The following is a 12,758-nucleotide window of genomic DNA, read 5'->3' as shown; positions in this document are numbered from 1 at the left end:
TTGAAAGATGATTTAAAGAGCTAATTCTTGATTTACAGTTATTTCACTAGAAAACTCATGCTCATGATAAATCAAAACTGGTCAGTACTGTTGGTGTATTGCTCTACGTTTTGATGTCACACAACTCAATCTTCTTTCATAGAGATTCCTTCCAAAGTCTGAACTCAGTCATCATTGGTACCAGCTAAGGCATAGCTTTTTCAGGACACAGTTGAAGGTAGTTACTGAATTGAATTAGAAATGACACAAAAAAGTCCTTTGTTAATGACCCAAAAATATTCTACCTAAATCAGTGAATTTAATCAAATACAAGATAAATAATGTTTACTAATGGCCCTTCCCTAGGTACTAGTAATTAAACAAGGAATGAGGAAGGTATACATTCTGACCTTGGAGAAGCTCCCAGCCTTCTGCAGGAGGCAGACAAGTAACAAAGAAAAACAACTCCGTGTGATGGATGCTGTAATAGATTCAATATGTAACACATTGCCACGAGGACAAGGATAAAACTGTAATTCTTCCAAGGTAAGATGGGTAATTAGGGAAAGTTTCAGCAACAAGGTCACAGTCAAGGTAGGTGACCTCTAGGTGGATAAGGGAGAAAAGGGAATTCAGGCAGAGAAATTAGCTTAAGGAAAAGATACAGAAGTGGGAATGTGCTTAGTGTTCTGCAGGTAGGGTAGGGAGAATAAAGACCACCCCCCAAAGATGGCCATGGCCTACTTCACAATGCCTGTGAATATGTCACCTATATGGCAATAGGAACTTTACAGATGGGATTATGATAAAAATCGTAAAACAGGGAAACTATCTTGTACTATCTGAATGGGCCCAATGTAATTATAAGAATCCTTATTAATGAAGGAGGGAAGCAAAATAAGGTCGGAGTCAGAGAGTGATTTGAAAATCCTATGTTGTTGGCTTTGAAGAAGAAAAAACGAAGTCATAATCCAAGGAAAGGCAGGCAGTCTCTAGAAGCTGGAAAAGTCAAGTGTATACATTCTCTTCTAGAGCCTCAAGAAGGGACACAGTCCTGTATTTATTGATTTAAGCAGAAGACTTGTATTGGACTTCTGATCTTCATCACTATAAGATAATCCATTTGTGCTTTATTAAGCCATTAGGTTTGTGGTGATTTGTTACAGCAGCAACAGGAAACTAATACAGTGGGGATAAGAGAATGGCTGAAATGTAGGATGGGATGTGTGCACATTTGTGTGTCAGAGGATGGAGGGAAGAGAAGTGGGAGATAATAGTAGGAAAAAGTACAATGGGGTCCATTGTAAAGGATTTTGATAAAATGTTATCAAAAGGATTATGATAATGTTCTGAGCCTAAGCGGTCTAAATTTTAATCCTTAGGGAATGTGATCCTGAAAGAAAGATCTCATTTACAAAAGTTATTATTCCATTGGCTCATTGGCCTTGTTCATCCCCCGAGTATATTTGAAACCTGCAAATTTCATCTTCCTACCTAGATGAAGTTCTAGGCCTCCATGTGAGGCATCTTCTCACCTTGGCAGGCACTGTTGTGCTAACATACACATACACGCACGTACAAACACACACCCACACACACATGCCTCACTGTAGTCTACTGGACTCCATTATTTCAGCTGTTACTGGGCATCTCAGGGATCATGAATGATGACCAGTTATAAAAATATAGCTGCAAACTTTGATAAGAACTATAAAACAAAAAAGTAGGCTGCTATGAGACACATTAATGGGGAGTTTTTAGATAAGCAAGATAGGACAGTTCCCTTTGAAGTCTCTCTGCCTCTCTCCTCCCCTTCTAATTTCCTGTGTCACTCACATCCTCTGTTTTGTTTCGTATTTCATCACTTTAGTCAGAGGAAGTGATCAGAACTACTACAGAAGGGTCTAGAAGGTGCATTAATTTTTCTTTATCTCCTGAATTCTGATCCATGTCTTGCACTCTCTATCTGTTTGTAAAACAGAAGGTTGAGCACGTGCATAGCTAAATTTTCCAATCATGATAGTTGTTAAGGAAACTCTCAAAACAAGGAGTGGACCACCAAACTTAAGCTTGAGAGAGGAAAGGGAATATGTGATATTAAACGTGCTTGGAAGCATGAGAGGCCTTTTGGATGTTAGCAGGGTTTATCTGGAATCGGAGTCATCGCTCTGCTGTGTGCAGCATTGCAAAATGCACTGTTTCATAATCATTGCATGGTTTTCTGTGAAGTCACTGGTGGCCTCTTTGCTCCTCAGATCACTTCCCAGCAAACACTTTGATCCTCTATGATATCAGCCTCTTGGGCCACTAATTGCTTCCAAGTGAATTCAGGCTTGCCAAGAGGCTGGGTGGTGCCTCCCATCTGATACAATTCTTTGCACTTATATATGTGTTGGCTTCCAAGTTCCTCTGAAAACTTCACCAACAGAAATCCTCTCAATAACACCAGAGCTGAAAGATACAAAGTTATCTTGAATCCTGGGTACCTGGGAGTTTTCCTGACACTGTAGCTGACTCCCGGGGGGTATACTAAAGGCAGAAATCTCTAAACCTCTGGTTTGCTTCTTGAAGGAAACTTCTATCTACCTCTATGAATTTCAAGGTAATGGTATGAAAACGAATGTTAAACATATTAAAACCAAAGAAGGTAGTTACATAAGACCCAGGCTTTTCAACTCTCTAAGACTTCGAATCTACCATTGACTATTCCTCTTCCTCATTACTACAGCCAATGAATGCCAGTTCTATTAATTATGCTTTCTGAACTTCCCCAATATGTTTTTCCTCACCCCTGTGCCCTCCTTACTCTGCCCTTTCTAATACCATTATTCTGGCATTGACCTGCTTTTGGTCTCCCCTAGAATTTTAAGTAGTTTCTTAATTTCTAATCATTCTTTCATTCTCAGTTTCAAGCATCAGATCTTTCCTCTGTTAAAAGAGCATACTAATGCTTGTCTCTTTGGGTTTGTAAGGATTAAATGAAGCAAACCGCAATATATCTGTGAAACGTCCCCAGTAAATTTCTTGGCACACAGTCCTTGCTCAATATTCCCTTCCTTCCTTGATCCCCAGGATTACTGTGTCCACCTTGGTTAGAGTTGTCTTCTAAAATGAAAATTTGATTGTCTCACTGATCTCCTTAAAGAAAATCAATGGCTTATTATTTCTCGAGCGATGGAGTTCAAGGGCATAGCCAGGGCTCTATAATCTGACCTCAACCTATCTTGCTACTCTCTTAACCTATGACTCTCCATAACATACTCCCGCTCTAACCACCTCAAATAATTTTATATGATGGACATCCTCATTTCTCTGTGCCTTAGCATATGCTGTTCCTTCTGTCTGTAATGAGCTCTATTTCACTATCTTTTTTTTTTTTTTGATACAGGTATTTATTTATTTATTTATTTTAACATTTTTTATTGATTTATAATCATTTTACAATGTTGTGTCAAATTCCAGTGTTCAGCACAATTTTTCAGTTATTCATGGACATATACACACTCATTGTCACATTTTTTTCTCTGTGAGTTATCATAACATTTTGTGTATATTTCCCTGTACCATACAGTGTAGTCTATTCTACAATTTTGAAATCCCAGTCTATCCCTTCCCACCCTCCACCCCCCTGGTAACCACAAGTCTGTATTCTCTGTCTGTGAGTCTATTTCTGTCCTTTATTTATGCTTTGTTTTTGTTTGTTTGTTTGTTTTTGTTTTTGTTTTTTAGATTCCACATATGAGCGATCTCATATGGTATTTTTCTTTCTCTTTCTGGCTTACTTCACTTAGAATGACATTCTCCAGGAGCATCCATGTTGCTGCAAATGGCATTATGTTGTCAGTTTTTATGGCTGAGTAGTATTCCATTGTATAAATATACCACTACTTCTTTATCCAGTCACCTGTTGATGGACATTTAGGCTGTTTCCATGTTTTGGCTATTGTAAATAGTGCTGCTATGAACATTGGGGTGCAGGTGTCATCCTGAAGTAGATTTCCTTCTGGATACAAGCCCAGGAGTGGGATTCCTGGGTCATATGGTAAGTCTATTCCTAGTCTTTTGAGGAATCTCCACACTGTTTTCCATAGTGGCTGCACCAAACTGCATTCCCACCAGCAGTGTAGGAGGGTTCCCCTTTCTCCACAGCCTCTCCAGCATTTGTCATTTGTGGATTTTTGAATGACGGCCATTCTGACTGGTGTGAGGTGATACCTCATTGTAGTTTTGATTTGCATTTCTCTGATAATTAGTGATATTGAGCATTTTTTCATGTGCCTTTTGATCATTTGTATGTCTTCCTTGGAGAATTGCTTGTTTAGGTCTTCTGCCCATTTTTGGATTGGGTTGTTTATTTTTTTCTTATTGAGTCGTATGAGCTGCTTATATATTCTGGAGATCAAGCCTTTGTCGGTTTCACTTGCAAAAATTTTCTCCCATTCCTTAGGTTTTCTTCTTGTTTTATTTCTGGTTTCCTTTGCTGTGCAGAAGCTTGTAAGTTTCATTAGGTCCCATTTGTTTATTCTTGCTTTTGTTTCTTCTAGGAGAAAATTTTTTAGATGTATGTCAGATAATGTTTTGCCTATGTTTTCCTCTAGGAGGTTTATTGTATCTTGTCTTATGTTTAAGTCTTTAATCCATTTTGAGTTGATTTTTGTATATGGTGTAAGGGAGTGTTCTAGCTTCATTGTTTTACATGCTGCTGTCCAGTTTTCCCAACACCATTTGCTGAAGAGACTGTCTTTATTCCAATGTATATTCTTGCCTCCTTTGTCAAAGATGAGTTGACCAAAAGTTTGTGGGTTCATTTCTGGGCTCTCTATTCTGTTCCATTGGTCTGTATGTCTGTTTTGATACCAATACCATGCTGTCTTGATGACTGTAGCTCTATAGTATTGTCTGAAGTCTGGGAGAGTTATTCCTCCAGCCTCTTTCTTTCTCTTCAGTAATACTTTGGCAATTCTAGGTCTTTGATGGTTCCATATGAATTTTATTATGATTTTTTCTAGTTCTGTGAAATATGTCCTGGGTAATTGGATAGGGATTGCATTAAATCTGTAGATTGCCTTGGGCAGTGTGACCATTTTAACAATATTGATTCTTCCAATCCAAGAGCATGGAATATCTTTCCATTTTTTAAAGTCTTCTTTAATTTCCTTCATCAATGGTTTATAGTTTTCTGTGTATAATTCTTTCACCTCCTTGGTTACATTTATTCCCAGATATTTTATTACTTTGGGTGCTATTTTAAAGGGGATTGTTTCTTTACTTTCTTCTTCTGTTGATTTATCGTTAGTGTAAAGAAATGCAACTGATTTTTGAACGTTAATTTTGTAACCTGCTACCTTGCTGAATTCTTCAATCAGCTCTAGTAGCTTCTGTGTGTACCTTTTAGGGTTTTCTATATATAGTAACATGTCATCAGCATATAATGACACTTTTACCTCTTCTTTTCCAATTTGGATCCCTTTTATTTCTTTCTCTTGCCTGACTGCTGTGGCTAGGACTTCCAGGACTATGTTGAATAGGAGTGGTGATAGTGGGCATCCTTGTCTTGTCTAGTGGGAAGCTTTTGGGTTTTTCACCGTTGAGTACTATGCTGGCTGTAGGTTTGTCATATATAGCTTTTATTATGTTGAGATATGTTCCCTCTATACCCACTTTGGCGAGAGTTTTTATCATAAATGGGTGTTGAATTTTATCAAATGCTTTTTCTGCATCGATTGAGATGATCATGTGGTTTTTGTCCTTTCTCTTGTTGATGTGATGTATTACACTGATTGATTTGCGTATGTTGAACCAGCCTTGTGTCCCTGGGATGAACCCCACTTGGTCATGATGTATAATCTTTTTTATGTGTTGTTGGATTCTATTTGCTAAAATTTTGGTGAGGATTTTGGCGTCTATGTTCATCAGTGATATTGGCCTATAATTCTCTTTTTTTGTAGTGTCTTTGCCTGGTTTTGGTATCAGGGTGATGGTGGCTTCATAGAATGAGTTTGGGAGTATTCCCTCCTTTTCAATCGTCTGGAAGAGTTTGAGAAGGACTGGTATGAGTTCTTCTTTGTATGTTTGGTAGAATTCCCCGGTGAAGCTGTCCAGTCCTGGACTTTTATTTGTAGGGAGGTTTTTAATTGCTATTTCTATTTCCTTTCTAGTGATCGGATTGTTCAAGTGTTCAGATTCTTCTTGATTCAGTTTTGGTGGACAGTATGTTTCCAGAAACTTGTCCATCTCCTCTAGGTTATCCAGTTTGGTTCCATATAGTTTTTCATAATATTCTCGTATGATATTCTGTATTTCTATTTTGTTTGTTGTAATTTCTCCATTTTCCTTTCTTATTTTGCTAATTTGTGCTCTCTCTTTTTTCTTCTTTGTGAGTTTGGCCAGAGGTTTGTCGATTTTATTTACTTTTTCAAAAAACCAGCTTTTGGTTTGGTTGATTTTTTCTATGGTCTTGTTAATCTCTATTGTATTTAATTCCCCTCTGATCTTTATTATTTCCTTCCTTCTGCTGCTTTTTTGGGGTTTTTTGTTCTTCTTTTTCTAATTCATTCAGGTGGTGGGTTAAATTGTTTATTTGAGATTGTTCTTCATTTTTGAGGAAGGCCTGTATCGCTATAAACTTCCCTCTTAGCACTGCCTTTGCTGTGTCCCATAGGTTTCGAGTGGTTGTGCTTTCATTATCATTTGTCTCAAGGTATTTTTTAATTTCAGCTTTGATTTCCTCATTGATCCATTGTTTTTTCAATAACATATTGTTTAATCTCCATGCTTTCCTTTTTTTCTCCTTTGTTTCTCTGTTGTTGATTTCCAGTTTCATGGCATTGTGGTCAGTAAAGATGCTTGAGATAATTTCTATCTTCTTAAAATTGTTGAGGTTCTTTTGTGCCCAAGTACATGATCGATCCTGGAAAATGTTCCATGTGCACTTGAAAAGAATGTATATCCTATTTTTGGGGGGCGTAATGCTCTGAAAATATCCACCAAATCTAGTTTTTCTATTGTAGTATTTAATTTCTCTGTTGCCTTGTTTATTTTCTGTCTGGAAGATCTGTCTAGTGATGTTAATGCAGTGTTAAAATCTCCAACTATGATTGTATTCCCATCAATATCCCCCTTTATCTCTGTTAGTAATTCTTGTATGTACTTAGGTGCTCCTATATTGGGTGCATATATATTAACGAGTGTAATATCCTCATCTTGTATCACTCCTTTAATCATTATAAAATGTCCTTCATATTTCTTTATGGCCTTTGTTTTAAAGTCTATTTTGTCTGAAATCAGTACTGCAACACCTGCTTTTTTGGCTTTTCCATTTGCATGGAATATCCTTTTCCATCCTTTCACTCTCAATCTATATGTGTCCTTCTCCCTAAAGTGGGTTTCTTGTATGCAGCATATTGAAGGTTCTTGCTTTATTATCCAGTCTGCCACCCTGTGTCTTTTGACTGGAGCATTTAGTCCATTAACATTTACAGTAATTAATGATAGATGTGTGTTTATTGCCATTTTGAACTTATCTTTGCAGTTGAATTGGCATATCCTCTTTGTTCCTTTCTTCTTCCTTTTGTGGTTTGGTAATTTTCCTTTGTATTATCATGGATTTTATTTAATTTTTGTGACTCCTTTGTAAATTTTTGGCTTGTGGTTACACTTTTTTATAAATCTATCAACCCATTACTATAACTGTTTTTATTAAACTGATAGTAGCATGATCTCAAACCCATCCTACTGTTAAAAAATTTTTAAAAAGAAAGAAAAAAATATTCTATATTTCCCTGCCTCCCTCTCCCACTCTCAGTGATTTGTATGTCTTCTTTTATAATTTCATGTTTACTTTATTTGTAATTCATGAGTTATCACCTTTCCAGTTGTGTGTTTCTCATTTCTGTAGCATCCTGCTGCTTTTCTATTTAGAATAGCCCTTTCAATATTTCTTTTAGCATGGGTTTAGTGTTGCTAAACTCCTGCAGCTTTTTTTTTTGTCTGTGAAACTCTTTATTTCTCCTTCTATCCTCAAGGATAGCCTTGCTAGATAAAGGATCCTAGGCTGCATCTTTTATTCATTCAGGGCTTTGAATATAACTTGCCACTCCCTTCTGGCCTGTAGTGTTTGTGTAGAGAAATCAGCTGAGAGCCTCATGGGGGTTCCCTTGTAACTTACTCTTTGCTTTTCTCTTGCTGCCTTTAGAATCATTTCTTTATCCTTGACTCTGGCCATCTTGATTATGATATGTCTTGGTGTGGGTCTATTTGGGTTCTTCCTGTTTGGGACCCTCTGAGCTTCCTGTACTTGGATATCTGATTCCTTCTTTAAGTTTGGGAAGTTTTCAGTCATGATTTCTTCAAAAACCTTTTCAATCCCCTTTGATCTTTCTTCTCCTTCTGGGACCCCTATTATGCGAAGATTGGGACGCTTTATATTATCCCATAGGTCCCTTATGCTATTTTCATTATTTTTTATTTGCTTCTCTTGTAGTTCTTCTGAATGGGTGCTTTCTATTGCCCTGTCTTCTAGATCACTAATTCGTTCCTCTGCATTATCTAGTCGGCTTTGCACAGCTATTAGATCATTCCTCATCTCTGTCAATGAGTTTACCCATTCTACTTGGCTCTTCTTTATAGCTTCAATTTCATTTTTGACATATTTTATATCTCTAAGCACTATCTCTTTTAATTCCTTCAGCAATTCGATCACTCCTTTTTTGAAATCTTGATCTAGTAGGCTATCAATGTCTATTTTATTGATCTTTCTTTCAGGGGATTTCTCTTGTTCTTTTAATTGGGAAAGGTTTTTCTGCTTCTTCATCTTGCTCATACCTCTTTGGCACTGTGGTTTATGGAGTATCAGTTGTTTATCTTGGTCCTTAAGGATTTTATCTATCTGATGCCTATTTAGGAATAGAACTTAGGAAAAAAAGAAAAAATAATAAGAGAGAGAAAGAATTTTAAAAGAAGGGAGAAAGAGGGTTTGAAAACAGTGTATAATGAATAATAGAAGAGTGAGTTGAAGCAGAGTATTAATCGGGTTGAGACGTCCTTTTAAAACCTTTCCAAAAAAGGGGGGGGGGAGATAAATAGATGTATTTGAAACCTGTGTCTAATCAATAGCAGGACATCAAAACCCAAGAGAAATAGAAATGAATTAAGAAGTAAAAATTAAGACAGTAATAGAAAATAGAACAGGTAAAAACAGATTAAAAAAAAGGGGGGGGGGTTGTCGGTGTTCTCCTGGAGTCTGTGTGCTTTTGCTGTGAAGTCTTTCTGTCTTCATCCTGTTTTGGAAGCTCAGCTTGCTGTTTTCAGAGGCCCTCCATTGGCGCCCTCTTCTGTGCTGCTCCCAGCACCTGTCGGCAAGCCGATCGCGCCTCCTCCTAACACTGGGTCAGGTGCAGCTCTCTGCTGTGGGCGGGCGGGTCCCTGCCCCTCCGGATGCCGCAGTCAGATGTTGCAGACTGGCCAGGTAGGAGGGCGGGTCGTGCCCCCTCCCAGCACCTCGGTCAGGGGCTGTGTTCCTGCCCGAAAGGCGGGGGGGGGGGGGGGGGGGTCTCCCTCTACCTGCACCGCCGGTAGCTCCGCTCTCTGTGCGGCTGCGCGCTCCGCCCTGGTCGGCGCTCCGCGGGTGGGCTCGGGGAAGACCGAGGGACAGCCCTGTCCCTGCTCCGAGCCAGAACCCAGCTCCTTGTTTGTCTTTGTGGAGCAAGTTCTCTGAGGGACCAGGATGGAAGGATCCTATCTGCCCCGGGCTGCAGGCCAGTCTCAGCCTGGCCTTTGAGGCTGCTAAGCCCTTCGGTGCGGATGCAGGTTTCGCCCCACCCCCGCCTGGGTGCTCCGCGCCGGAGGATATCGCGATATGGCGGCTGTGCCTGAGCCCCGCCTCTCTTCCCCCGAAAACTTTCCGCGGGTTTTCAGAGATGGGGGTGTGCACCCTTCCCCCGGGAGCACATCAACCTTGCTGTTTTATGGAGGGTCCAGGTTGTTCTGCCCTGTGCACCCACAGCCACGGCGCGCAGCCCCCTGCAGTCCCCCGGGGCTGCCTCCGTGCAGCCACTCCCGTCCTCCGCCCGGCTTGTGCAGCCTGGCCCTGCCCGCCGCTGCCGGCCCGCGTCTCAGGCTGGGGGGGGCGGGGGGGTGGACCCACTCTGTGCCCGTTTAACTTAGTTGTGTTAGTCAAGGGCTGCTCTGTACAGATCCGAGCCTCGGAGGCTCCCCCTCCCTCCCGCTGGCCTCTCAGTTGGAGAGGGGAGACCCAGCCAGCGAGCGCCAGTCCTCCTTTGCCGCTCCCTCCCCGCGGGACCCGTCCCGCGCTGCTTTGCCTTTTGTTCTTTCTTTTTTCCTTTTCTCCTACCAGATTTTTGGCGTCTTTATCTTTTGAAGAGGGCGATGTTCTGTCGGAGTTCCACAGGTGCTCTGGTTGGCTTAGTGGGTCTGTAGATGTGGGTCTTGGTATATTTGTGGGAGAGGGTGACCTGCGAGCGTCCTTCTACTCCGCCATCTTCCGATACAGGTATTTATTATCTACTCCATGCCTTGTCTTGCAGTTAGTTTTGTACATGTCTTTTCTCTCCTGGACAATGAGCTCCTTCAGAGTAAGCTTTACGGTATACACCTTGGAGTGTCCCCATATCCAGTATTTCCAGAGTTAGACGGAGGGTGAGATGAGAAGGTGATCCAGAGAATCCGGGCCCCTAGAGTTCAACTTCAATAAAGTGAAAAGGCCGGCCACACTCATCTCCTTAGAGTTCTTGCAATAGGCCTATTTCACTGCTATCTTGCATTCTTCTCTTTCTGTTGAATTATCTTCCTAACTTTTTCACTTGGCAAACTTTTTCATTCTTTATGTCCTGCTTCAAGTTCACCTTTCTTCCTAAGGCTTCTCAGAATTCTCGAGCCCGGCCAATTGCTCATAAAGCATCTAATGTTTATCATTACCATGATACTTAGCACACTGAGTCACCATTACTGGTTTGTGTTTGGAGTTTCCAACCAGGATGAAAGCTCCTAAAGCATCAGGAACTGGTTTTATTCATCTTTATGTTTCCATTGCCTAGATTTGTGTGTGACACAGTCACACTTCCCAAATCCTTATTGAGCAAATACACATTGTTATTTTATATTACACCTGTTCCCTGCCTTCTTTCATCCAGTGTAATTGAGTGTCTGCCATATGCCAGACACTATGCTAGGGCCTGTGGAAGATGCACAGATAAATTTAAAAATAGATCCTGCTCTCAAGAAATTTATATTCTAGTTGGGAACAAAACAAATATTTCACACACCAAGAACAGAGAATGAAACGTGTCAAATACTTCCAGAAGAGAAAGACAAAACTCTACAACTGATGAAATAGAGACACTGAGTAATGCTTATAGATCAATCAGCAAGTAGTCCTGAATCCCAACACAATTTGCATTCAATCTATGATTGTACTTAAAACGGATGCCTTCTATTCAATAACGGCTCCTATTCGATGCTAGGTTGTAGACCTACACTTAGAATATCTTGGCAATAACAGGGTAAGGGGAGATTTTTGTTTGTGTACTAGAGAAAGGACAATATCTTATTCACCTTACTTTTCTCTGCTACTCAGTGTAAGCTCTGATCTATTGTGGTTCTCTAAGGTGTCTTTGTTGAAATTGCTTAAATTGCTGACTTAAGGGGATCAATGTGGATTTCCAAGGCAAATAATTTAAAGGTGATTTAAATTGTTTTGAATTAGTTACTTTGTCAAAAATGCAAACTGTAAGACTTATCTACTCATTAGCTTAACCATTTTTATTCATTCATTCGATCGTTGTCTTACTTCGAGGTGCTACGACAAGTACCATAGGCTGAGTGGCATGAACAGCAATAGAAATTTATTTCTCACAGTTCTGCAGGCTGAAAAGCTCAAGATCAGGATGCCAATACGGCCTTGTTCCAGTGAGGACCTTCTTCCTGATATGCCATCTTCTTGCTGTATCCTCCCGTGGTGAGGGGACAGGGAGCGAGAGAAAGGGAGACAGAAGGGGAGAAAGAGAGGAAGGACGCAAGCTTTCTCCTGTCTCTTCTTACAAAGGTGCTAATTCCACCATGAAGGCTCTACTCTGATGATCTAATAACTTCCCAGAGACCCTGCCCCCAATTACCATCACACAGCAGACTAAGGTTTCAACATACGGATTTATAGGGGTGGTGGTCACACAGTCCATAGCAATCATGTATTTATTTACTCATGTGATAAGTCAATAAATAGCAATTAAACTAGCTCTTCTTATTCTTATCCACTAATTACCCTCTCTACCTTGTGGACTAATTTCATTCCCGCAATAAATTTTTATTCCCCAAGTAAACTTTCATTCTCTAACTAAATTTTAAGCCACCTTAGGGCAAGGGTTTAGTCTCTCTCTTATGCTAAGCTGAATAGATGTGCAAAGCTCGAAACTTACTTGATAACTTCCCACCCTCCTCTTAGCTATGACAAGCAGCTCAAGCCAGCAATGCAGACTTAAAATGTATTCTTATTTATAAAAATCAGAATTGATCCGACAGACTCGTGTCTGTCTCATCTCCATGGAAACTTTGATTTAGCCTGGCTGCGGATGAGGGAGTGCCATGGCGGGAGATGACATAACCTTGAAACAGCCCTCCTTTCACATTGGGGCACTTGCTCAGAAAGCTCTAGCTCGGGTGCCGAACATTAGGAGCACCAGGACACTCAGAAATGCAGGACTTGAGAAGCCGGAAGAGCGACCGAACGCCAGCTTCACAGGGACATTCAGCAGAAGAGAGACTCC

This window comes from Camelus dromedarius, chromosome 20 (genome assembly GCF_036321535.1).
Source record: "Camelus dromedarius isolate mCamDro1 chromosome 20, mCamDro1.pat, whole genome shotgun sequence".
NCBI classification, from domain to species: domain Eukaryota; kingdom Metazoa; phylum Chordata; class Mammalia; order Artiodactyla; family Camelidae; genus Camelus; species Camelus dromedarius.
Note: the sequence above shows the minus strand (reverse complement) of the source record.